Here is a 25664-nt window from a genome sequence, read left to right as displayed (position 1 = left end):
TGTCTAACAGCCTGTGTAAGGGTTCAGCGATAGATGCTTTGTGCGGGAGAAATGAGGCGTAAAGTTTAGTAGCCCCAGAAAAGCTTGGAGCTCCGTCTTGTTAGTTGGTGTGGGCACCTCATGGATGGCCTTTACCTTGGATTCGATTGGGTGGGTGCCAGAGGCATCTATCCTATATCCCAGAAAGTCCACTTGCCTAGTGGCGACGCACTTCTCCCTTTTAAGTTTGAGGCCATGCTGCCTAAACTTCTCTAGAACCGCTCTGACCCTCTGTATGAGGTGAGGTCTGTCAATTGCTGAGACTAAGATGTCATCGAAATAAGGGACAACCCTGGGAGACCTTGGAGAATCCTTTCCATGAGTGATTGGAATATACCCGGGCTACACTTACACCGAATTGGAGGCGTTTACACTTGAATGCCCCTCATGTGTGACTATGGTTTGTAATTCAGCTGTCTGATCATCAACAGGGAACTGTTGGTATGCCTGGGACATATCTAACTTGGCGTAAAATGGTGCCGGGTTCGAAGGTGTGTAACAGGTGCTGAATAACAGGGACGGGTATGCGCTGACCTGCAGGTAACGGTTGAGGGTGGTTTTATAGTCTGCGCAGATTCTTAAACTGCCATCTTTCTTGAGTGGGGTGACTATGGGGTCTCCCATTTGGCAAAATCAGTTGGTTCTAACACCCTTGCTTTAGTAACTTATCTAATTCTGCGTCTAACTTGGGACGGATGGCGAAAGGCACCTCTGCGCCGGCTTAAGGCGAAGAGGAATTGCCTGGGGTCCACGGAGAAGGAGATGGGGTGCCAGAATAGCAACCCAGCTCGCTGCTAAACACATCAGAGTAATCTGAAAATAGTGCATCTACGTCAGAAGTTGAGACAGCATGGATCCCAGTTACACTAAGGCCGAGGGAGGGGAACCAATCTAGCCCCAACAGACTGGGGAGGGCACCATTAACAACCACTAAAGGCAAATGGCCTTTAAAGGCTTGGAATTGAACTAAAAACTTGCCTTTCCCGAGGACAGGGATGTTCTTGCCCTGGTAGTCCCGCAGTGTCAGGTGGCATCTCTGTAGCTGCTTCTTCGACAGTCTGGGCTGGATCTTCTTTAGGGTTTCCCAGGAGATGATTGAAAGTGCAGATCCCGTGTCTACCTCCATCCTGCAGGGTTTACCTTCTAAAGAAACAGAAATTTTGATTTTATTAGGAGTCTGGGAAGTATGGTTAGCGTGGTAGCAGGTATAGCAGTCCTCCACTTGCCTTTGGGAATTAGAAGGTGGTGGAGGTCTTTGAGGCAAAGTACGCCCTGCTTGGCAGACTCTGAGCGAGGTGACCCTTCTTTTGGCAATTCAGGCAGATGGCATTCTTAAACCTGCAGGATGCCCTAGAGTGGGAGCCTCCGCAAGTTAGGCAAATGGGAGGTTGTTTGGGGGCGAAGTTGTTTCTCTGCCCCGCTCCTACCTGTGAAGGCTTCTGTTGCTTAAGGCGGTTAATGTCTGCTAAACCGATGGCATCAAGGAAATAGCTGAAACGATTTTTGTATGAGTCCCACGTTTCCTCGGTTGGCTTGAATGGTGGGAATGCTGGATTAGCATTCATTTTGAAGATGCAGGGTTCGTCCTCTTCAGTCGTATTTCAAAATTCGCGCCTTAGAAGAGCGCTGACGGTTTGCGCTGACAGGCGGTGACTGTCTCTCTAGGCTACGGAGGCTTTTTTGAATTTCGCGCTCTTTGTGAGCGCCGGCGCTGCGGCTACAGCGCCCGTGGCTTCGCTTTCAGTGACTACAGCTCAAAAAGCTACGGAGGCTTTTTAAATTTCGCGCTCTTTGTGAGCATCGGCGATTGCGGCTTCAGCGCCCGTGGCTTCGCTCTTTAGTGACCACAGCTCTTTTGAAAAGCACGTCTGGCTAGCCTTCGACCATATCCCGCCCTCGTCGCCAGTGTTGTAGAGCGGCGGAAGGAAGAGGCAAGAGCCAGAGGAACAACGAACAGGCTTTATTACAGGGAATAAAGGGTTGCCGCGTCTGCCTTCTAACTAGCAGGTTAGCTGGTGGCAACGGGCTGGCTCTGCTCGACAGCCGTCTTTTATAGCCGGCTGTCAAACGGAGCCAGCCAGTGGGAGCGGCTGGTGCTCCCGCTCAAACAGCGGACCTGGTTGGGGACTCCAACCAGTTCCACAGACATAACAGAATTTCTTTAGACTCTGAGTCCTCGTTGAAGCCCTGCAAACTCATTTGTTTTTGAAACTTCTGTTGGTTAATATTTATCAGTAATTAGACTTCTGTTCTTGGCAGCCTTTTGCAACCTTCAAAGGGCTTGCTTTTATCTCAGACAATTCAATTTAAATGACTCTTGGCTGGGAATGCAAAGAATTCCCAGCGGCGCATTAAAAAAGGGTTTGCTTTATACACAGTTTCTGTTTGTTTAATTTGAACAAGGTTTGGGTCAGAACATCTATCTCATCGACTGAAGGCTATATAAGTACTTTATCTAATGTTCTCACCTTTTGTCTTTCCCATAGCAACAACACTGTGAGGTGGGTTGGGCTAAGAGAATATGAACAGCTGAATTCACTGCCACAGCCTCCTAGTTTGTAGACCAGCACCACCATTATACCAAACTGGTTCAAATTTATTTATTCTGGAAAATCTTAGTTGAAGCAGATCTCCATGGAATAGTGGACCAAATTCCTATATAGAATATAAGAAACTGCACACCAGTTTCAAGAAGTGTCTGCTGTCTTTTGAGAAGGTGGAATTCTCTGAGTCTTTTTCTTTGGAGGTTGTTACGTGGAATGCTGACATCTGCTATTACAAATGGAAATACCTATGCTGCCTTTGTATAGCAGTAGGAATCACGTAAAACTCTGATAATAATTTGCAACAAAGATAGACAAAAATTCCCAAAACTCCAAAGGAACAAATATTATTAAATTAAAAGTCTACTACAAGCAGTTGCTCATGGATCCTATAGTACAGATAGCTAAAAATTCTCCATAGAAAATGCATACATTGGTGACAAATTTCAGCCAAAAAACCAGTTGGTTCACATTCAGTTTTACCCAATTAATGATATGTTTTGTTCTTGAAGTAGGAGAGTTTGCTGTAATCCATCAATTGATTGGCTGTGTAGATTCAGACTCTGATATAGGTCAGATAGAAAACACCATTTTTAAAGCATTCAGAGAAAATCAGATACTGCAGGATCAGATGTCCAAATTCATAAGAAGAACTTTGTGTCACTCAGTGCCTTCTTCTATAGCGGATTTACATTCCATTGCCTATGCATTAAAATCATTAAAATGGTATATGCACTATACTGTATTTGTATTTCAATTTTAATTCTACAATATTAGCAAAACACAGAGGCAACAAAAAAGGTTTTAGCCTCAGTCCCATCTTTTTGGTTTTGCTCCATCTGTCATCCCTTGTCCTGACTATTTTTGGGTTTGGTTTGGTTATCTTTTTTCTCAGGCTTTTCATCTTTGGCTTATTATTTCTTGTTTCTTCTCTAGATTCTGAAGCCCTTTGAGGGTAATCAACATGTGTGAATGGAATAAAAAACCCAAATGTAACTTCAGTATAAGCTCCCTACATACTGTTTTGAAAAGGACTTCTCAAAATAAACACTGTTCTAAAGTTTTAATATTGTTGTCTTGTAAAACAACTAAAAAAAAATCTCTTCTAATTTCAGACTATGTACTTCTGAACAAAACCCTCTGCTGGAGATTATCATTTAATCTGTGGTTGAATCCATATGGCGGATCTGTGAAGAAATTTGGCCTGATCCTGCTATCGGTATGGTAAGTGGTATTACACAACAATATAAACTAATGTATTGACCAAAACTGTGATTAAAATTCTGTGCATTATCAGATCGGTAATCCCATGAATAAGTACTTTGGCTGTGAGGGGACATACTGTTAAGTAGCCATCTGTAGGATTGCAATTATGCGAATGCATTCTGAACCAAGGAATTTTTTAGCTGTAAAACAGATGCTTGCAGTGTGTGTGTGTGTGTGTGTGTGTGTGTGTGTGTGTGTGTTTAAAAGAAGATAAAAACAAATACAAAATAAAAGAGTGAGAGAAGGAGTGAAGAGAAAAAGAAGACAAAAATGCAAAAGAAAAGATAAGAAGAAATAGAAAGAAGAAGCTTCTAAGTTTCAATGCAGCAAATACAAGTACAATTAAAATTATTTCTTACTTTGTGGTTACAAAAATCTCGCTTTTTATTAACTAGATTTTTTTTCTAATTATCAAAACCACGAATCATGAGTTCATTTTTTTTGTTTCGAGCAAAAAGTCTATAAGGAATTTCCAGACAGTTCTCAGTTGTAGGTATTGTCTTTTCTGTAATCAAAAAAGTCAATCTAACCATCTCTTGAGTTCCATCATCTTCACATTTAAATCAGATAGACCCAATCTTCTTTTTAACTCTCCATCTTGTAATACCTTATGTTTAATTTGTGGAAATTAACTGTTCCTCTATATCTGTTTTTAAACTTTCTTATATCTTGTTTTTGTTAAACTTTTTGCAAAAAAATTTTGTTTTGAATTTTTAAATCCTTAAAGGCTGTTATTTATTTGTGTAATCTGAAAAAGTTTGACGGTTATCTCACGATCTCCCTTGATACAAGAAGATTTCAGTCCTCTAATTAGTATTCTTGACCATGATGTCTCTCCATTCCTATGGAGATATCAATTTACCAGAATTCCCCTCTGAAAGCCAGAGATGGTTAAATTCTGTTCTTGATCATATTTAAACATTCTTATTTTATTGACTTTTGTGCTCTTGTTGGAAATGTTGTTATGAAACTATTTATATGGTACACATGAATCACAGACTTGATAAGTGTGTGTCTCCAGCTGAATTTAATGATGAAGTCATTTATAAAGTGGCATTTCATCTACATGATTATTAAAAGGATCTGATTCTTTTTTTAAAAAATTGTAGGTAGGCTTCCTGGAAATTAGTTATCTGTATCTTTTAAATGTTAGCATCTCATCTTGGCTATTTTGTCCTTTACGATTGTGTTTAAAAAGCTAACGTGGCTATAATTTCTACTTAAAGTTAGATGCTGAGCATGCAAGATTACATTTTCAATTATTCATAATTATGACTGGAATTTTCCCTGAAATACAATGGCATTAATTAAATTTATACTCAGCTAGAGTTATTTGAATTCCCATTCGAACTGATTATTTCTGCTGCAGGAAATAATGCACAAAAATTAAAAATTAGTATTTGACAAATTACCTGTGGTTAATTTCCAGTTTAGTCTCTCCCCAACATATTCCTGTCAAAGCCAGTATCAAGGTCCGAGCAAAGCCATATCCCACTCAATGCATTTATTTATTAGACCTTAGCCTAGAACAAAATGGTTAACTGACAGATAAAATAGAGAAAAGCAGGCAGAGAAAAGCATGAGGAATAAGCAACCATTATATCTGTCTGTTTTAAAGGGCCACAGGAAAGAATATTGTAGGCAATTAGCAGAGACGTTTCCAAAGGAATGAACTTTGGGTTATTCCAGCCTTAACCTCTTTATGTATGCAGCAGGATGGAGATGGAAAGTAACAGTGATCTCTTCTCTATTCTGCATTGTGAGGGCTGCATTTTGGGAATGAGATGATGTATCTAACATTTAGTGATAAAGTACTAGCAGCAGAAAGCAGTAAGTTGTTCCCTGCTTTTGACATGAGAACAGACTGTTTGAGGAGGGTTGGACCTTCATTGGTGGAAGCTAGATTATCTGCTAGGAAAGATACAACAATTGCTTTCTGTACTGGGTTGGACTACATGACCTCCAGGAGCCGTGGTGGTACAGTGGTCAGAATGCAGTATTGCAGGGTGGCTCTGTCCACTGCCAAGAGTTCAATCCTGAATGGCTCAAGGTTGACTCAGTCTTCCATCCTTCCGAGTTGGTAAAACGAGGACCCAGATTGTTGGGAGCAATATGCTAACTTTGTAAGCCGCTTAGAGAGGTCTGTAAGGCACTAAAAAGTGGTATATAAATCTAAGTGGATGGATAGTTATTTCCAGCCCTTACACTTTATGGTTTTATAATTTTATGCTATAAATGGGAATTTTGTAAATATACAAACCTCCTTGCCACCATGTTTTCACTGTAATAGCCGTAAATGTGAAATGTTTCACCATGTCAGTGACAGTGATATGGATACTTTTTAAAAGGTAAAAAGAAAAATAAAGTCTTTATGGGTACATTTTTGTATGCCTAAAGCACTTAACCATTTTATATATAACAAAAAGGTTCCAAATGGGTAACATTTTGTTGAATAATAACATAAACTGAGGGAACATTACATTTGTTAACGCAATGAGAGTCTGAAACATGGAAAAGGGGTTGTTTTTGGTTTTTTGAGACAAGAAAATAGAAATGAATTTTTCACTATAGTTCTCTGTATGAAATTGATCTCTTTTTTCTACATATCTGATGATACAACAGACTTGTATTTGAGTTTTAGAGTTTTGAATTTACCCCTTTAACCTCCTGTGCGCTCAAAATCTGTCATTGTTAATCTGGAGATTACTATTAGTTACAAAACTGGTCAGTCTTCAGCCCTTGATAGGAGCAAAGATGTCCTGTGGCAGTGGGGTTTTAGTGGGATGATTGTCTGCTAGGTCTGATGTTCAAAGCTCATCCTGAAATTAGAAAGATACGGTACTACACGGTAATGCATAGAAAATATTTTGTGTGAATGTGCCCTCATGTGTTGAGAACTGGTATTTAACTTAACAAAGCCAATTATTGGAAACATGGCCTTAATGTGGTGTGGAAAATAGCTTCCTTCAGCAGGCATCAAATGTTTCTGTGAGTCTGGGTGGATATCTGTCTATCTGTCTATCTCTTATCTATATGTGTTTGCCTGATGGAACAAACATAGTCTATTTAGTTTCTCACAGTTGCTTTGAATGTATCTCTGAATGCACCCATCACTACCTCAAGGAAGCATTCTGTCATTTATTTGGTGGGTATGGGTGAAATGCTAACTCTTTCTCAAATATTATTTGGGGGAAGAGAACATTTCCCAGATAGTCCCAATTTCCCACATTGAGTCCTGCAACATGGTTACAACTGCCTGCCTGCCCACCTTTCTTCTTTCTTTTTCTTTCTTTCTTTCTTTCTTTCTTTCTTTCTTTCTTTCTTTCTTTCTTTCTTTCTTTCTTTCTTTCTTTCTTTCTTCCTGTCTCTCCCTCTCCCTCCCTCCCTCCCTCTCTCTCTCCCTCTCCCTATATTGTCTTGCAACCCTTCCATGTAAGGTTCCCCAAAGTGACCAGTATTGACCCCCAAGGGGCAATGGGTCTACAAATCATTCTTTTTTTTTTTGAACAAATTTTATTGATTTTCCAAAACAATACACAGACAAACAAAACATAAAATATAATGACATAGGAATTTTTTTTTCTTTAAAAAGCCAATACAACAACTTATTTAAAGACAGAATTATTCCAAGTTATCACATTTCCAAACAAGCACAATTTGATATATATATTTACCTTATCTGTTCATCTTCATATCTTATCCCAAACTTCTCTTTATTACTTCTTTTCCTTCTATTTATTCAAATTATATCTCTTTAACTTTAGATTGTATACATTTTTTATATCCATCTGTCTTATACATTTTCATTATTCTCTTCCAATAAAAAAAACAAAAACAAACAAGACATAAAACATAAAAACATAAACATCTTTTCTGAAAGTTGCTTGATCCCGGGTTAAAACTCATCATACAGACACCTCTTCAAAAATCATGTTCCTTTTATATATCATTCCATATCTTATTACCGTTTTCCATTTTCTATATAGCTTCTTCCTTTTTTAACTCTCTTAATTTTATTCTACTCATCTCAGTTCAAGTCATAATACTTAACATTCTTTGTCTGTTCTCAACTATCCATTCATTTTTTCTTTAAACAAAACCTCTCCTGTACACTAATTAGAGTATGACGCCTTTAACTCTTTCCCCTAACCTGATAATACTTAATATCACACATAACTTGTATTGGGATTCTGTTTAGCACATCCTAAAGTCACACAATATATTATATAAAGAGAAAAAGAAAAATTTTAATCGTACCTATTAATACTTATTTATATATTTATATCTTAAACATTTTATTCTATAAATGCCTATAATAACACAATCTTATGTACCTTACAGAATCCCTTTTTCAATTAAATTTACCCATTGTCTATAAATAAATTTTGTTTCTTCAAATCTTGCTTCCCATCATTGAGACTTCTCACCCCTTCCTTTCCCCCTTGCTTCTTTTTTTCCTTACCCTGTTCACCCCTTTGTCTTTCCACCTGCCTTTTCTTCTTGTGCTTTCCCCCTTCCTGTTGTTTCCTAATCTTATATCCACCCTTCAACTCATTGGGTCTACAAATCATTCTTGACTTACAACTACAGTTGGGACTGGAACTTCCATCACTAAGTAATGCATTTGTTAAATACGTTATTCCTGATTTTATGATCTTTTTGCCATAGCCGTTAAGTGAATCACATAGTCATTAAGACGATCCAGCTTTCCCCATTGTCTTTGCTGGTCTGAAGCCCCATGAAAAGGTCTCAAATGCCAATCATGTGACCCTGGGACACTGCAGCTGTCATAAAAACACGCTGGTTGCCAAGTGCCTGAATTTTGATTATGTGATCATGGGGCACTTACAAGTGGGAGTACCTAGGTCACTTCATTCAGTGCTGTTCTTGTTGTTCAGTTGTTAAATGAATTGTCGTAAATTGAGGACTACGTGTATCCAAGGGGGTTGATATTATTATTATTATAAGAGCCATGGTAGTGCAGTAGTTCGAATGCAGTATTGCAAGCCAATTCTGCTGACTGCCAGCAGTTCAGCAGTTCAGTTCTGACCAACTCAAGGTTGACTCAGCTTTCCATCCTTCTGAGGTGGGTAAAATGAGGATCCAGATTGTTGGGAGCAATAGGCCGACTCTGCAAACTGTTTAGAGAGGGCTGTAAAGCACTGTGATGTGGTATATAAGTCTAAGTGTATTGCTATTGTTACTGTTTGTAGTACTATTAAAGTAGTATTTATTAAATTATTTCCATATCCTGAATGTTTGGGGGGAGGGTCAATCTGAAACTCAACCCATGAGCTGAAACATTTGGGCACCCCTGCAATAGAGGAAGGCTAGACATAGCCATCAGAGGAAGGATATCCGGATAGCACATAACACAAGATTTTTTTTCCCACCACTTCCCACCAGTAAGCCTTCCTAAATTCCTTGGGAACAAGACAGCTGTGATGCTCACTGGGCATCCGTGCATCTTAAAGAAAAAGGTTTAAACCACAGTAGAAAGTCAAAGCTGAAACGATCCCTCAAGTTCCCTCCCTCGACCCCCGATGAGTCTTCTTGACAACAAGATATGTATTTTCCATTACCTTCACCTGGGCTTTTTTTTTTTTTCCAAGTTCCCAATCTAGCCTACGCATCTGGGATTTCCTAGTCGTCTCGCATCTGAGCACTAAGTTGGTCTGTCTGACCATGTTTAGCGTTTTGGAGGTCAGTTAAGGTTGATGGTGCTGTCAGCTGCTATGATAAAGGCAAGGCGGGGGCAGAGGAAAACCTTCAAACCACTCATAAATGAAAATGAGATAAATAGCATTTCCTCTTCCCTGCCATGCCTGAAAATTTTACATTCCTGTTGTTTTTAAAAACACTATTAGAAAATAATTCCCTATTTTCAAAGGAGAAAATCTGTTTGCAGACTAAAGAGCCATGTTTTTTCCTATCTCGCCCAAGTGACCTTGCAACTCGCCATTCCACCCCTTCTCCCTATGAGGTTGCCCTTGGCTGATTTACACAGCTTTATTATCTTTGCCACAAAACACTCCTCTGTGGCAAAACACAGAGGAGAGAGAAGCCAGTCAAAGTGGTGCCTTCGTTATACCAAAAACATCTGCAGCAAGGTTCACCAGAAAGAAAAGGCTTCAGGACATCATTAATTGCCAGATGAACCACTATAAGGTTTTATCTGCTTATAGTAAAATACCTTTTCTCACATATATTCATTCCAAAGAGTAGACATGATAAGAAAACCGGATTCTAGCTGCTAAAAATCACCTTTTGGAGTCTTAGGGATTTACATAGGATTTCTGACTGTCTTTATTTGCATTTTGCACTGTACGACTCGATGAACCCCACCCTGGTATCCTTTAGCAGAACAATATGGAGTGTCCTCCATCACCAAAGGAAAGTGATTCCTTTGATAGTGCTGCCATATTGCTGCATTGTTTCTGCTGAGCAGAAGAGAAACTTCGGAGCCTGTCCTGGTAAATCAGCAAACACACATCCAGGATAAAAGTGGGGGAGGGGGGAATTATAGACAAAAATAAGAAGAGGCAGTAGCAGTTTGTGGTGGGTTTGTCAAAAGGAAATTGATTGCAACCGGAGAAGACAAATGAACCATTTGAATGGAACACCAGAAGGATAAAAGCACAAATCAACCAAAGTCTCCCAGAAGATTGATTGAGAGCCAGCGGACACAAGAATAACTTATAGAGGCTGTATTACAGCCCTCTGACTGGCTCTTTCTGCTTCTTTCAGAATGCTTTGCACTTGGCAGTCGTTGTATTCAGAGGAAGGAAAATCAGTTTCATGCTGCCTTTGCAGGCAGTTAGTTTTGAACGTTAGCTTTGATGCACGATTGCAGGTCTTCTTTTAGAAGTTCTGTCACAGCTGAGCAAAATAAATGATAAACGAATAAGTGACTTGATGGCCAAATGATTTCGAAATGAATTTGGGTGTAAGGATGGGCAGATGTTGGTTATCTATGTTCCTTCTGCACATTTTCCAAACTGCAGACTTGTGTCCATTTCGGCAATTTATAGAGACTACAATTTTATTTTATATACCTCTGCCTATAGCGGTGATGGTATCATTATCCATCTGTTGTATTCCAGTTCCTGATGGTTCTTCTGAAACACTGGAAAGGAATCTAGTGGAAGTGGAATTGGGCAGAAAGCAGGAAGAGCTCAAGGGTTCGTGTCAGTGCCAGGGCACACGGGTGAAGGACTCAGAAAATAAAAAGGAGAGCGTAAAGCAAGAACAGCTCTTATTCCTTTTGCCAGAGAGAAGGGAAACTGCATCCTCTATAGGTTTCTCAGGCAGTGATGGTCTCGTCTTTAATATCCAAATGTAAACGCATAAAAATGCAGGCTAGGACTGCTCTAATCAAAAAGAGCCAAGAAAATGGACTACAATTTCCATTCATAAAAGTTGTTAAAGATAGAAACATGGTTAAGATATCCTTTGAGATCTTAAAATAGCTATTTCTCACCATCTGTGCATTGGTTTGAAAGCGAAAAAATAAAAGGCTTCAGACCTTATGGAGGCAAGCATGGAGCATCAAACCTTAGTTTGCTATAGCATTCCCACAATCTACTAAGGAAGTTAACGGATCAATAAAAAATAAGATCAGTCTGGCAATATTTGTTCTTCATCCAGTCAGGCTTTCTGATAATAAGTGCTTTGTTTCCAAGGAACTTTTTCTGACCTGCTTTAGAATCTTCCCAGATATCGATGTTAAGCTGATCAGTAGCTTACTGAAGGTTTTTCTCCCCCCTCCCTTTTTTTAAAAGATACTTTCTTCAGTATTCTAGGACAGGGGTCTCCTTCTTTAGGAATTCTCATCCATCTTGAACTCCTTATCCTGCCAAGGGACTCTATTTATCATTGCTTTGAGTTTATTAAAATCTGTTAAAATTCTAGGACAGGGGTCTCCAACCATGGCAACTTTATGGCTTGTGAACTTCAATTCCCAGAATTCCTCAGCCAACATGTGCCAATTTTGTAAAGTTGCCAAGATTGGAGACCCCTGTTCTAGTATACTGTTCGTTTGCCCCTAACCACTTAAATTCTCTCAAAGTAAATAAGCTTTCCTTGGTGATTTCTTCCAAATTTGTTTTTAACAGGATTTTTAAACAGTATTAGAAGAAATAAACAGAATACAAAAGTACAACAAAATACTAATACAAGAAAATTAACAAATGATTAGATAGATAGATGATAGATAGATAGATAGATAGATAGATAGATAGATAGATAGATAGATAGATAGACAGATAGATATTCTTAAGTTTTCGCGGGTACTTATATGTATGGTATTCAGCTTTGTTCAGGTATTTTCCCACGTCATTATAGTTGTGCACACACCCCAAAATCAAATTCACCATGGAAACGGAAACAAACAAACAACTACCATTCCTAGATGTACTAATCTACAAAAAAACAGATGGCACACTAGGACACACCGTATACCAGAAGAAAACATACACCAACCACTACCTCAAGGCCCAATCCCACCACCACCCAGCACAGATAAACGCCATGGCCAAAATACTAATTGCCAGAACCAAACGCCTGGCAGACAAGACACACATAAAGACTGAACTATGCACCCTGACCAAAGTACTGAGAGCCAACGGCTTCCACAAAAGCCAAATCACAGGCCTGATCCACAAAAACACACTCAGACATAATGGAGACCTAGAAGATGAACAGACCTATGGAACAGCTGTCCTGCCCTACATAAGAGGTATAACAGACAAAATCAGTAAGAAACTACACAGGCACCACATCAAGACTGCCTTCAAAACAGACAGAAAAATAGCAGTCATTCTAAGCAACCCCAAAGATAAAATTGACCTGGAAAACCAAGGCATATATGAAGTCCCCTGTGCATCATGCCTTGCCACATACATCGGACAGACCAATAGAAGAATAAGTACCCGCCTTGATGAACACAAAAATGCAGTGAAAAAGCTGGAACACACTTCCTCACTAGTCCAACACATGAAAGCCACAGGTCATAGCATCAACTTCAATGGCACCAAAACCCTAGCCACTATAGAAAACCCCAGCCACAGAATTATCAGAGAAGCCATAGAGATTGAAAAAAGACCTGAAAGCATGAATAGAAGAGATGACTCCACCAGACTGTCAATTATCTGGAAGCCTGCACTCACAAACAAAAAAATCTCCACACCACAAGCCAAGCAAACACCTGGGCACAAACAGACCCCCCAATTCTTCCAGCCTAAACACACCCCAGCCAGCCACCCAGATAAAACCTAGTTTCCTAATAAATGATAGACGACCATTCACCCGAAGCCAAGCCATGCTGAAAGCCCCCAATACACGAAACACAGCGTTGCCAGCTAATCAAGCCAAAAAAAAACGCTACAAAACAGACAGAAGATATTAGAAACACCAATCAAGCAGAACACAGCAAACTCCAAGACCAATAAACACAGACCAAGACTCCCAACCAATCAGGATGAAGAAAATACCATTCTGGCACAGCAGTAGGCTAGCCCCAAATTTAAAACAGAAATGACTGCAAAAGCCTGACACAGACGAACCCAATACACAAGCCTGGTGATGGCAGATGAGATTCTGCCGAAATGTCACTACAACTTTAAAAGCACAACTATAATGTCGTGGAAAAATACCCGAACAAAGCTGAATACAATATAGAAACAGAAGAAAAAGTCTCCTCCCCTCCCTCCCCAAATGAAGAAAATACCAATACTAAAATGTGATATTTTATCACTCTCAAGCCTGTCTTTTCATACTGCTCTTCGCAATTTTCTGGCAGGAGATGTAATGTTTCATTGGAGAAGAGTGAACCAAAACAAGAGTTAAATATAGTTCTGCCTCTTCTTTCTTACTTGTTAGCATTTTCTGTTCTTCACCTGGTGCTTAGTTCTTCATCTGCTTCATTTTTCTTTTATTTAAAATACGTCTTTTTTTCTTAAATATGTCCGAAGAACATATTTTCTTAAAAATGTCTAAAAAAGCTCTTTATGTTATTCTTTAGTATTCTCCCCTAACTTCAGCCCATCCTGGACTTTTCGTTTCCTGATACCATCTTCACAGTACTAGTCTACCTGTTGGCATTCATCCTTTGTGCCCTTTTTCATTTTGTCTTTTTGTTTTGTTTTGATATCTTCACCGATCTATTTGTATAGCCATATTGTCGTTTTGTTTTCTTTGCTTTTCTCCTTGGCTTCCAGTTGTTCTTTTAATATCTCCTTCTTTAGGAATTCTCATCCTTCTTGAGTTCCTTATCCTTTTAGCTTCTCCTGCCAAGGGACTCTATTTATCATTGCTTTGAGTTTATTAAAATCTGCTTTCCTCATATCCAAGACTTGTGTTTGACTATGCTGTTTTAGTTTCTTTTAAAATCATGAACTTCAAACATGTTTTAATGGGCACTTTCCCCTAATGTTCCTGCTTCTCCTTCTTTTTGACCAAGACGTTCCCACTGATGAATATCAACTCACAAATAGTTGATCCTCCTTGGGCTTTGTTCCAGTTATGAAGAAGAGAGCTGTCAATGTGACAGCTCAAGAACTTTATGAAGAAAATGCCTGTTTTATCTTTCAATCACAATGATTTCGTGTATGTTTTAATGATCCGTAATTTCTTTTGGGGAAGGCATTATCTCTACATTTATTCTTGGGCATTACCTACCTAACTACCGCTTATGATTTAATTTTTCCCTCCTCTTCTTTTAAACCAGACGCTTTTCACAGCATTGCAAGATCTTTTTTTTTTTTTTATTACTAAGCTGGAATGATCTTGTTTTCTTTCTGGGTTTTTTTTTTTAACCAAAAAGTCACCTTCAGTTGATATAGTCTGGTAAAAGGTAGCCATCCTATCAGGTTTTCTTTGGTTCTCACATTAGTCAAGCACAAACTCTTGACTTAGAGGGGAAAAGGTTAATGGCAGTTCCTCATAGTTTCAATTAGTAACTACTTAGGATATGACCTTGTCACCTCTCATACCTTGAAATACAATTCATCAGAACCTAATAGCTTCTCGAGTCACTCTTCTCCCTTTTTTCTTCTTCTTGAACTCCTTACCTAATTCATTTTAGCTCTCCCCGTTGGCTTGGCCTCTGGAATCAAGCTGACTTATATTGCTCTTACAGTATCTGTTTACTCTGCAATTTGTTATCTGCACATTAAATCCATCAAGTTACTTTCATAACTTCAAGCCAAGGTCAGAACATCCAAAGGAAAAACAAAAAATACTAAGAAATAATATCCAGAGAAGCAAATCAAGTCAAGCGTCAGGGATTTTTGTAGGTAAGAGTTTGACTAGTTAAGAAAATATTTTCTGATATTTTACCCTCGAGATGATGGTCTTCTCAAGGATTGGGTGGAGAGGGATCCTTATGTATGTCACAGTCTCTACTGGGTAGAGGGCAAAGAAAGCAGTTTGCTGCTAACATGGCATAGTAGGACCGGGAAATGCAAATCCTCCTAGTTGTCCTCCTTATCTGATTTGAGATAGGACCCCTTCAGGCCCTGACTTGGAGAAACTGTTAAAAGAAATTTTATTTTCCCTGACACATCACCACTCCCATTTCTGGGTCTTGCCTGGTTCGCCATCAAGGTTTTTAACTTTAAAGGACAGGTTAGAGCTGTGAAAATTGGAAATCTTCTGCATTGTTCTCAAGTGGAAAATTATCATCGGTTGATCTTAATCTAGGTTAGCATCTACATTGCTATGATCAAAATAAGTATGTTGGAGGAAAAAAAAGAAAAGTTTCCCTAAGGGTCTGCTAAGGAGTGTGTGTGTGTGTGTGTGTGTGTGTGTGTGTGTGTGTGTGTGTGAAATATTGCAGGAACTCAATGAAGTAATCAAGGACAGCTGGCAAAACTGTGATGCTCTCTAATATTTGGCGCTGTGTCCAAGTTGGATCTGCCTAATTCAATGCATGCAGGTAACTTACTGAACCTTATTTATAACCTTATTCATTAAGCTACAATGATTTCCTAAGGATGTGAACAATGTTCTTTCCAACCATAAAGCATCTTGCTCCTGAAGAAAGTTTATGTCTAAAGATAGGTCTTAAAGCTTAGAATGCAGGCTGACTCTGCCAACTGCCAGAAGTTCAGTCCTGACTGGCTCAAGGTTGACTCAGCCTTCCATCCTTTCAAGGTTGGTAAAATGAGGTCCCAGATTGTTTGGGGCAATATGCTGGTATTTGTAAACCACTCAGAGAGTGCTGTAATTCCTATTGCTATTACTTCATAAAAAGAAAGAGAATTGGGGGCTGGGGAGAGATTTTACCATTCAGTTTTCTTATGCATTGCAACCTTTTTGCTTTAGGGATATTAAATGATATTTTTTTCTGAATTAATGCTGAATTAATAAGATCCTGGCAAAATATGGTTGTTCTATTCTGCAGAAAAAATATCTGTTAGAAACAGTCACCTTGTAGTCTAAAACTTTTATTTTTAAACCCATTCCTATCATTTTTTTTCCCCTGAGAAATTATCACCTGGAAACTTGCTCACTTTATTCTTTCTTGATTGTCTGCCAATGATTCTTCAACAGTCTTAAATATGATTTAAACTTAAATTACAACACAGTTGTCCACAAAGAACAATAGAAGCAACACTCGGTAGGACGGGTGTGCGCATGTGTGTCTATGCCCTCACACATTAGTATTGCAAGCAGGGAGTGAGATAACCTAAATAATTCAGATCCTTTTCTTTTTCATAATAGCATGTAGGTTGTCCATTAAAAAGAACCCCAAAACACCAAAATTGATAGCTTCTGAAGCTAACTATTTATTCATGCAAACCTCCTAGGTAATTTCCCAAAATAGCGGTGCAGCATTGAGGCTGAGTCATTACATTGAAACCCCGTCAAATTGTTGGGTGACAGGACCGATTTTCTAAGCAAAGGAAGAAATATCTACCCCGGAAAAGAAGTTCAAAACTAATCAGGCTAGATGATAAATGCATCTGGGGGACAACAGAGTCCAAGCACATCGAAATGCCAATAACAAACATGTTCAAAGCTTCCGCTTGAGGAATGAATGGGGCCTATCAAAAAGGTATGGTTTCCCCACCACCACTTCAAAGTGGGCAGCATTTCAGAAGTGTGTGTAAAGCTTCTCCACAAATATAATTTTATCACAGGCTTTTGGTCAAAGAACTTGCTTTCTAGCTTTCTTCCATCCATGCCTCAACATGTTGGTCATCTCAGATATGTCAAGCACGCTTAAAATCTTTCTGAAACATAGAGACCTCATACCTTTCAGAGTATTTAGAAGACACGTTTCATAGAATAACAGAGTTGGAAGGGACCTTGAAGGTCATCTAGTCCAACCCCCTGCTCAAGCAGGAGAGTCTATTCCAAATATTAGCCTCTACCTAGGATTGAACTCACAGCCTCCTGATTGTGAGGCCTGCTCCCTTTTTCTGAACAGCCCATCACAATGAAATGAAAGAAAACAAAGTTCAAAAGAGAAATTATAAATAACTTACAATATAGATAATGTAAAAAAGATTTTATCTGTATATCAGCCTTTCATAATCTTGTGTCTTGAGGAGGTAGACTTCTCCCAGACTTCCCTAACTAATGTGGATTGCTAACAATTTAGGGAATTGAAGATTAAAGAACTGATCTAGCCTCTCCTGAGTATTGTTTTAGGAAAGTTCTGCAGTTAAGTGCAAAGTTCCAGGGCAAAACAGATCCCATTAAAATTTTTGAGAAATACCAGTTCAGAAACTGCATTTGTAAACACATCCCCCAGGCTATGTATGTCTTTCTTGAGAATGCAACAGCTAACTCGGTATTTTAGAAGACAGTAAATCTGGGATTGATTTAATTTGTTGCAGTAGGAAGATGTAATTGCTCTATCCCTGGCTCATTTCATCCATCTTAGCTGGTGTGGGGGGGAGAAGGAGAGGGTCAGACAAGCATCTTTCCATGTCTTGTCAAAGTGTCAGCCTGTAAAAACGTGTCTGCTGCATACTAATGGCACACCAAGGAGCAGTTATACCATATCAGCTTTTCTCCATAAATGTCTTCTCTCTTGGTGTTGCCTGTTTCAGGTCAGAGTTTCATTGTATAATCAGCGCTGTGCAAGCTGCAATAGAGGTGAAAATGTGCAATGGAATGATATTGGTCCACAGAGCAATCATATAAAGCATTGGGGAAATAAGTTTCTTAACTTTTTTGCTTGCTTCAGTACGGAAGAAATACTTGAAAGTATTTCAAGGATAAAAATACAAAGGGAAACAACCAGGAGTTGTCTCCCACCACAGCAAATGATGATCTCTTTTCAAGTTGATAGCAGGTCTCCAAAGTTCAGTAAAGTGCCTTTTTGTATCACCTCCTTCCTGATGCTTTAAGTAGACATTCTGAGGATTCAGCCATGGATTTTCTGTATGGCAAGTCTGCTGTTCCTTGTTAGTGGCGACTTGCCCAATGCAGAGGTTCTTCCATGCATCTATTGAAGGGAATTGTAGGTACTGCTATCGTGGCAATAATATAGCAAGGCTGTTTATTGCATCTCAGTGTTTATTATCTGTAAAACGTTTCTTCTTTTTCTTTCCCTTGGGTGGAAAGCCAAGGTTTAGACTCCCAACTTCTAAAAATAAGTGAAGAAGATCAGTTTCAGTCAGAGATTATGATGGGCTGCTAGATCAACCTTGCCCAATGTTATATCTTACAGGTGAGTTGAAACAAAGATGCATCAGTTGTTTTAGGACAGTGGTGTTAAACATAAGGCCCGTGGGCTGCATCTGGCCAATGAGGCTGTCCTGGAAAATGTAAGGGGCCGGCCAACATGGCTTTGGCCTGGTCTACCCAATGCAAAGAGGAAACAGTGGGCCAGCATGGCTTCGGCCTGGTCTACCCAAGTGTGAAGAGGAAACATGCTGGCAGTTTGGGGAGTAGCGTCAAACTGGCCATGCCCATCCAGCTGGCCATGCCCCACCCAGTCAGCCACACCCACTCGTCCCCCCAAGGTCAACTACAGCCCTGATGCAGCCCTCAATTTAATTGAGTTTGACAGGGCATCAGAGTTGTAGTCCCAATATATACATTTTGGAAAGCAATCATATGGGTAACCTGGGTAGATAGTATAGTGATCTGGTTCATGAGTGCACAGCTGCCATAATGACTAACTTTCTCTTCTGTATCACCCAACATGTCGAATATCAATTAGCATTTTTTTTCTCTCTCTTGATAGGAGAGAGAAAAAAGTTCCATTCTAAAGGTTCACCATATGTATTATGGAATGTAAAACAAATATCAGTGTAATGTAAAGTAAATTCCAGTCAGTATTGACTTCTGACAACTGCTTGGATAAAATTTTTTGGCAAGGTTTTCCAGAAGTGATTTGCCATTGCCTGCTTTCTAGGGCTGAGAGAGATTGGCCCATGGTCACCTGATATAATGGGAAGAAGGAATAACTTTGAGGAACCGGAGGAAGAGCCACAACCAAGACACTAGGCAGGTAAAAGAAATCTAAGCTTCACACAGAAATGTAACCTGAGAAAGTCTCGTATGAGACTTTCTAAGCTTCACACAGAAATGTAACCTGAGAAAGTCTCGTATGAGATCTTCTCTAATTCTCACAAAGATAAAGGAAGGGAAGTGGTAACCATATTCAGACTTGCAAAATTCTTTTACCGTAATCTTATAATAAAAGTATTATTCAAAGTTTTGCTTTCTTTGCCTGGTTCATCTCAAAGAACTAAGACACAAATAGTCATGACCAAAGCAAAACTGGGACTTGGGGTCTCCCAGATCTTGCCAGATTTCTTAATCACTACACCAAACTGAGGAGAAATTAAATATAATAATCATGACATAAAGGTGTCCTACACAAGGAGAAAGTAAGATTTATGTTAAGAGTATTGTCGGTTTCTTTCAAATGATATGTTCAAACTCTAATATATTTGGAATAAAAACTTTCACAGCACTTTAAACTGCACAGAATGCTCTAGGTTATGGTCCATGACCATAGCTCTCATTCAGATTTAGTATTTAAAATGTTGGGTTTGCAGGAGAGAATCAAACCTCACTTTTTGTTTCCTAGTCAGCATGCAGGTATTGCTTTTACAAAATGTACTAAAAAAAAAAGATGACAAGTATCTGATAAAAAACTTTTGCTGAGTATTCATGTTAACATGTCTCTGGTTGTCCCATATTGGTGTGGTTGCATTGTCTTAAATCAAAAGATAATGTTTTAAATGCTCTGGTAGATAACTGAATCGATTTAGACCAGGGGTCGCCAACCTTTTGGACCTCAGGGACCACCAAACTCATAATTTTAAATCCTGCGGACCACTAATATGAATTTTGACTGATGGCGCCTTGCTGACATTGGTGGGAAAGTTGGTCCCATATTCCAGAGCTGCAGTAGTCACAAGACTGGCCCTTTGGTCATTCCGGAGCAGCTCATCCAGTCACAGCCAGTTCTGTGACTACTGCAGCTCTGGAATATGGGACCGACTTTCCCACCAATGTCAGCAAGCCACCCCGAGGCGGATTTCCCTCCCCCACCATTGGTCTTACCTTCCAGTTCCAGCTCATATGGCTCTACTCAAGGTAAGATTTGCTCTTGGCCGAAGGGGAGGCAGCAGGTGGCTGGGCCATTTGGATGGCGCAGCCTTGTGTTCCTGCGCAACCTGGATTGCTTGGGGGGGTGCTTTGGGGGACCCCCAAAATTTTCTCACAGACCACCAGTGGTCCCCGGCCCACCAATTGGCGACCATTGACTTAGACTGTTCAAAGTTTCCACCACAAATAGCAAAAGAAAAAAACGTTTGAAATGCCAGCCTTGGCATTTTGCATGAAAAACAGCCACTCGCTTTCATTTGAGCAAGGAGTAACTTAATTCAGATGTATGTCAAGAGAGGAGTGGTAATTCAGGTCCTCTATCAAGCCACTTTCCAAAATTGACAAAAATGTCAAGTAATAACTTCCATTTGCCATTTTTTGAGAGAGTAAAAATAACTAAACAAAAGTAAATCTTTAGCCAGTTTGTGCACGATACATTACTTTATTTTATTTATTTATTTTATTTTATTTTGTCAAGCGATTATTAGATAACAGGTATAAGTATAAACATGGTTATGAATACATGAAATGGATACGAATAAGAAAAAAAAAAGAAACAATAGGACAGGAACAGTAGGCACGTTGGTACATTCTTGTATTACTTTTTTTTTAAATCACACTTGCTTCACTACCCTACCCTGCTCAGTCCAAGTGATATTTATCTTTATTTGTATTCTGTCTTTATTATTTTTACAAGTAACTCAAGGTGGAGAACATATCCAACACATTTTCCTCCTTTTTATTTTCCCCACAACAGCAACCCTGTGAGGTGTGTTGGGCTGAGAGAGAGTGACAGGCCCAGCTGGCTTTCCTGGCTAAGTTGGGACTTGAACTCACAGTCCTCTGCTTTCTATCCAGGTTAGTGGTGCCTTAACCATTAGTCCAAACTGGCTCTATATGGATATACAGCTGCTCAATTTGGACCCGTTCATAGCTCATTGTTAACATTTGATGTAGGGCAGAACTGAACGAGCCCTTACCACAAAATTTTTGAACCTTTATAAGTGAAGGCAGCATGAATTCTGGGAGTTGAAGTCCACACATCTACAAAATGCTAAGGTTGAGAAATATTGCTCTAGCAAGCGGCCGGATGCATCCCATGCAGGGCCACGCCCACCCTGGCTCCGCAAAGCCAAAAAATGTCGCAATATGTCACGTGACATGATTGAGTTTGACACCCATGCTCTAATGGAAAGGATTTATATGCAACATTTCTCAAAAACTGTAGCAATATCATAGACATGCATTTTTAGAGGATTTGTTTGCTTTTGCCTTTATGTTAATTAAGTGGCCAGGTTGGGCATGACTGCAGGAAACCAAAGTCCAAGGTTTCTGGAGGATATTAAGTTGGAGAAGGCTGCTGCACCTTCTTGGGTATGCCTCATATATCATCTGAGAGAAAGACAAAGCCTCTTTAAGGCTTGTCTTCCCTTCCCCCCCGCCCCCAAGAATATTACTTCCCCTTGTTCTGATTTATTTATCAGAATATTTGATTTGTGTGTTACAGTGACTTACGGTAAGGCTATCGTGCAATAAATTGTCCATAGCACTATCAATGGATCAATTGAAAGAAGAAAAAAGGCAGACCTAATCTATAAAGACGTTCAGGCTGATGTTGAAGAAAGAGCCTCCCATCTCTTTAACCCTTTCATGCTTCATTTCATCCCAGCTGTATCCAGGTTAAAGGATGACGTGGTTTTATTATATCCTTGAGTCTTTTCTAAGCCCAGTAGCCATGGGCTGAGCAGGAACATGGGAAGAGGTGCAGGTGGGGTGGATGTCCACGTTCCTGAGGACAGTTTACAAAACCCCACCTTTCTGGGACACACAGTTGGAAAAAGGGAGGGGCTTCAATTGTGTAGACATGACTATTTTGATTCTTACAATTCCCCCTCAGTGAAATTAAGTGTGATACCCCTGATCTAGTTTAATCAGCAAAACTCAAACACAAGAATGTTCTTGCTTTGAGCACAAATCCAGAAGCATTTTCCAAGGAGAAACAAGCTGGGTATGTTCTTTTCTCTAATTAAAGCAGCCAGAAAACTTGAAAAATATCATCCTGGTTTTCATCCTGCTGTCACGGAAAAGCCCCCAACAATCAGAGCCCTTCTCAACAATTATAGACAACACAATGCTATCAGAAGGAAGACTGTGGGAAATCGAGAGGTGCCAAGGTGTTGTAAATTGTAGTTGAGGGCTGTGGATTCTTATCCGCACCAGGATTTCAAAAAGCTTGTGGAAGATAAACAAATATGATAGCCATTTTGCCAGCAATCAACAGGTGCAGACTGCTCCTGCCCTTTATCAAACGAAAAATGAAAATGAAACCTTGCCGTCCTAATTGGCCTCTAACTTGGTTTCTCATTTGAAGTGTTGTTGAAATTCTTGCGTTGTAATCTTCTTTCTAATAAATCAGAGGTTTGGGAGACTTTGGGGTGCTTTGGGGTGAACTACTAGTTCACGCAGGCTTCAGGCAGTGGCAGGTGTCCTCAGTGGATCTCACCCTATTTTGCTCTTGGTTTTTGCAATTCATTCTTTTGCCAAAGAGAAAGACAAGAATGAGTTCAGGATCCTGTTCCATATTTTTACTGTTGCCACAGCTCACTTGTTCCAAAGGGCAAGGAGCAAAACAAAGATTAAGGAGAGGGAAATGACAGCCAAGGCCTCTGCAAGTCAATAAGATATATAATACAAGGGCTCCAACATTACATCACTGGTTGTTGGTTGCAGTTAGCCATCCAAACTATAACAACGGTTTAGTTCAGGGGTGTCAAACTCAAAGGCCCGCAGGCTGGATCTGTCCAACGGGGTACTTTGACCTGGCCCGCGGACCACCCTGCAAACAGCAAAGGACTGGCCCTCATGCCTCTGCCAGCAAAAGCAGAGCTTGGAGAAGCCACTGGCAGAGGGCTGCAGCTGGCTGTTGCAGCTGATAATGGGGCCCAGGAGGGCTGAGCGCATGCACACGCGCGCACACACACACACACACACACACAAGCTCCATTTTTGCTGGCAGAGGTCTTCAGGAGTCTGTTGTGGCTGAAAACAGAGCTCGGGAGCCTGTTTTCACTGGTAGAGCTCTCGGGCCACCGCAGGCACCCCCAACACAAGTGATGTCAAGCTGGCCATGCCTACCCTGGCCCCCCCAAGATCAAACACAACCCTGATGTAGCCCTCAATGAACTTGAGTTTGATACCCCTGATCTAGTTTAATCAGCAAAACTCAAACACAAAAATTTTCTTGTTTTGAGCGCAAATCCAGAAGCATTTTCCAAGGAGAAACAAGCTGGGTATGTTCTTTTCTCTAATTAAAGCAGCCAGTTTTATCATTTCTGCTAGTTCCATCGCTTCTTCCATCCATTCTTCTGTTGTGGGAAAGTTCCCTAAACTTCCAATGCATGCCTCCAGTATGTCGGTATTTCATATGGAGTAGATAGGCTAAAGCTTGGCGATACAGGTGATCGCCCCTGTATGATGTGACTTGAAAAGGAAAAAGGCACATCTGCCAGAAAAGCTGCTCATATGCTTTGGTGAGCAGGCAAAGAAAAAATCGTGCCACAAATACCAGTTGGGCGTTACTTTAATTTGGAAAGATGTGCCAAAACCCCAGATGAAGTTCAGCATTCAAACCATGTGCCCCATCGAAGGTGAAGGGAACATTACTAGGTTCTTATTCTCCTTGCTCAGCACAAAGCACAACACAATCGCAGCTACGTTGATAGACAGCTGGGTAGACACCGCCCTCTTCCAACTCCAAGGAGGAAGCAATAAAGAAAAGGCAGCCGTTCCGCAGGGCATGAATGCAACCCTCGGCAAGACCTCCTGGCTGGTGGGCAACGAATTGACGGTAGCTGATGTCGTGACCTGGTGCGCCCTTCAGCAGGCGGGCGGCATGGAGGCCGTCCCAGCCAACGTGCAGAAATGGCTCCGGTCTTGTGAGAATCTGGCGCCTTTCAAGGCTGCTCTCAAGCTGCTGAAATAGTTTTCTCTCCTATGGACAGGCAAGCAGATTCAACTTTTTCGACCTCTCTGGTTATGAAATCTGGGGTGATGTTTGGATAAATCAGATTTGAAAAAGTAACCAAAGGTGTAAAGCCAATAAAGTTCATCAGAATTGCAAAAAAAAAGAAAAAGGCACATCTGTTTCTGCTGCACCTGAACTATGCCAGTGGTGATTTATGAGAGTGGGAGAAAAGCAAATAAGCTTGAATGCCAGTGCACACAATATGAAGCACTATGAAAAATGTCTATGGACTGCCTTGAAGTTCGTCCATGACCTGTACTGATCCTTCTCCCTGCCCCACCCCCCAGGGTTCCAAAATAGTCCAGATAGTAAAAATAAACTTTTATGGAGCTTCAGCTTTAACTCTTGTCACTGGTGGTTGTGTGAGGTGCTTCATTCTTTTTTTTAAATAAATGTTATTGATTTTACAATTAAAACAAACCAACAACACATACATAAATGAAAGAGAGAAAAAAAGAAGGGAGAAGAAAATAGAAAGAAAGAAAATAGAAAACAATTAAAAACTTTCTCATCTTCAACAGTTTCTAAGACCTCTTTTTTATCCTTATTTTATGTCATATACACACACCTAATCCTTACATATATCTGTGTATCACTACTGTGGATTCATCCTATCCTCTTTTGCCTTTTAGTGTGAAATCTATCTTTGGTCTATCCATTTGTACCAGCAGTTCCAGCTGTTGTAGTATATTGAAGTGTCTTTATTTTTTTAATGCCAAAGTTAATTTGTCCATTTCTGCACAACTTGAAATTTTTAAAATGATCATCTCCTCTGATGGAACATGAGGTTGCTTCCAACACTGTGCAAAAGCCAATCTGGCCGCTGTCAAAATGTGTATTATTATATATTTCACTTTTTTTGATATTTGTTTATCAAAGATCCCTAACAGAAAGGACTCTGGTTTGAATTCGATCTGTTCTCTTGTCATTTCTTCCAACCAATTTCTAATTTTCTGCCAATATTTTTGAGCTTCTGTACAGGACCACCACATATGAGGTGCTTCATTCACATAGCTATATCCTCCAACACCAAAGAAAAGAAAAAGGAAGTATAAACAGAGCAACTCATCAATAGAAAAATACAGAAATGTTTATTGTATTGCTTAAAAGATGTCTTCTATGCTTCTTTGTAGAAAGAAAAGAAAGACTAACTGTCAAATGTGGACAATTAACATATATCAAGTGTCTATTAACACAAATTTCCTGATGGATAT

At 39.9% G+C, this 25664-nt stretch overlaps 1 protein-coding gene and 1 pseudogene across 4 annotated transcripts in view; both read left to right on the top strand.

The window, feature by feature from the left end:
• Positions 1–25664, top strand: part of B3GALT1 (beta-1,3-galactosyltransferase 1) — a 391340-nt gene that overhangs the window by 291734 nt on the left and 73942 nt on the right. For all 3 annotated transcript variants that reach the window (XM_087920013.1, XM_087920014.1, XM_087920015.1), the window contains one exon: positions 3698–3806. The gene's annotated coding sequence lies outside the window, so the exon portion shown is untranslated. The remainder of the gene's footprint in view (positions 1–3697; positions 3807–25664) is intronic.
• LOC113434191 (aminoacyl tRNA synthase complex-interacting multifunctional protein 2 pseudogene) lies at positions 10921–24559 on the top strand (annotated as a pseudogene). Its single transcript, XR_015741830.1, has 2 exons — positions 10921–11186; positions 23916–24559. The product of XR_015741830.1 is annotated as an aminoacyl tRNA synthase complex-interacting multifunctional protein 2 pseudogene (transcript).

Source organism: Pseudonaja textilis, chromosome 1, assembly GCF_049901715.1.
Source record: "Pseudonaja textilis isolate UNSWEBS1 chromosome 1, rPseTex1.2, whole genome shotgun sequence".
Taxonomy (NCBI): domain Eukaryota; kingdom Metazoa; phylum Chordata; class Lepidosauria; order Squamata; family Elapidae; genus Pseudonaja; species Pseudonaja textilis.
The sequence above is the reverse complement of the archived record's forward strand: the minus strand, read 5'-3'. Positions and strand labels throughout refer to the sequence as shown.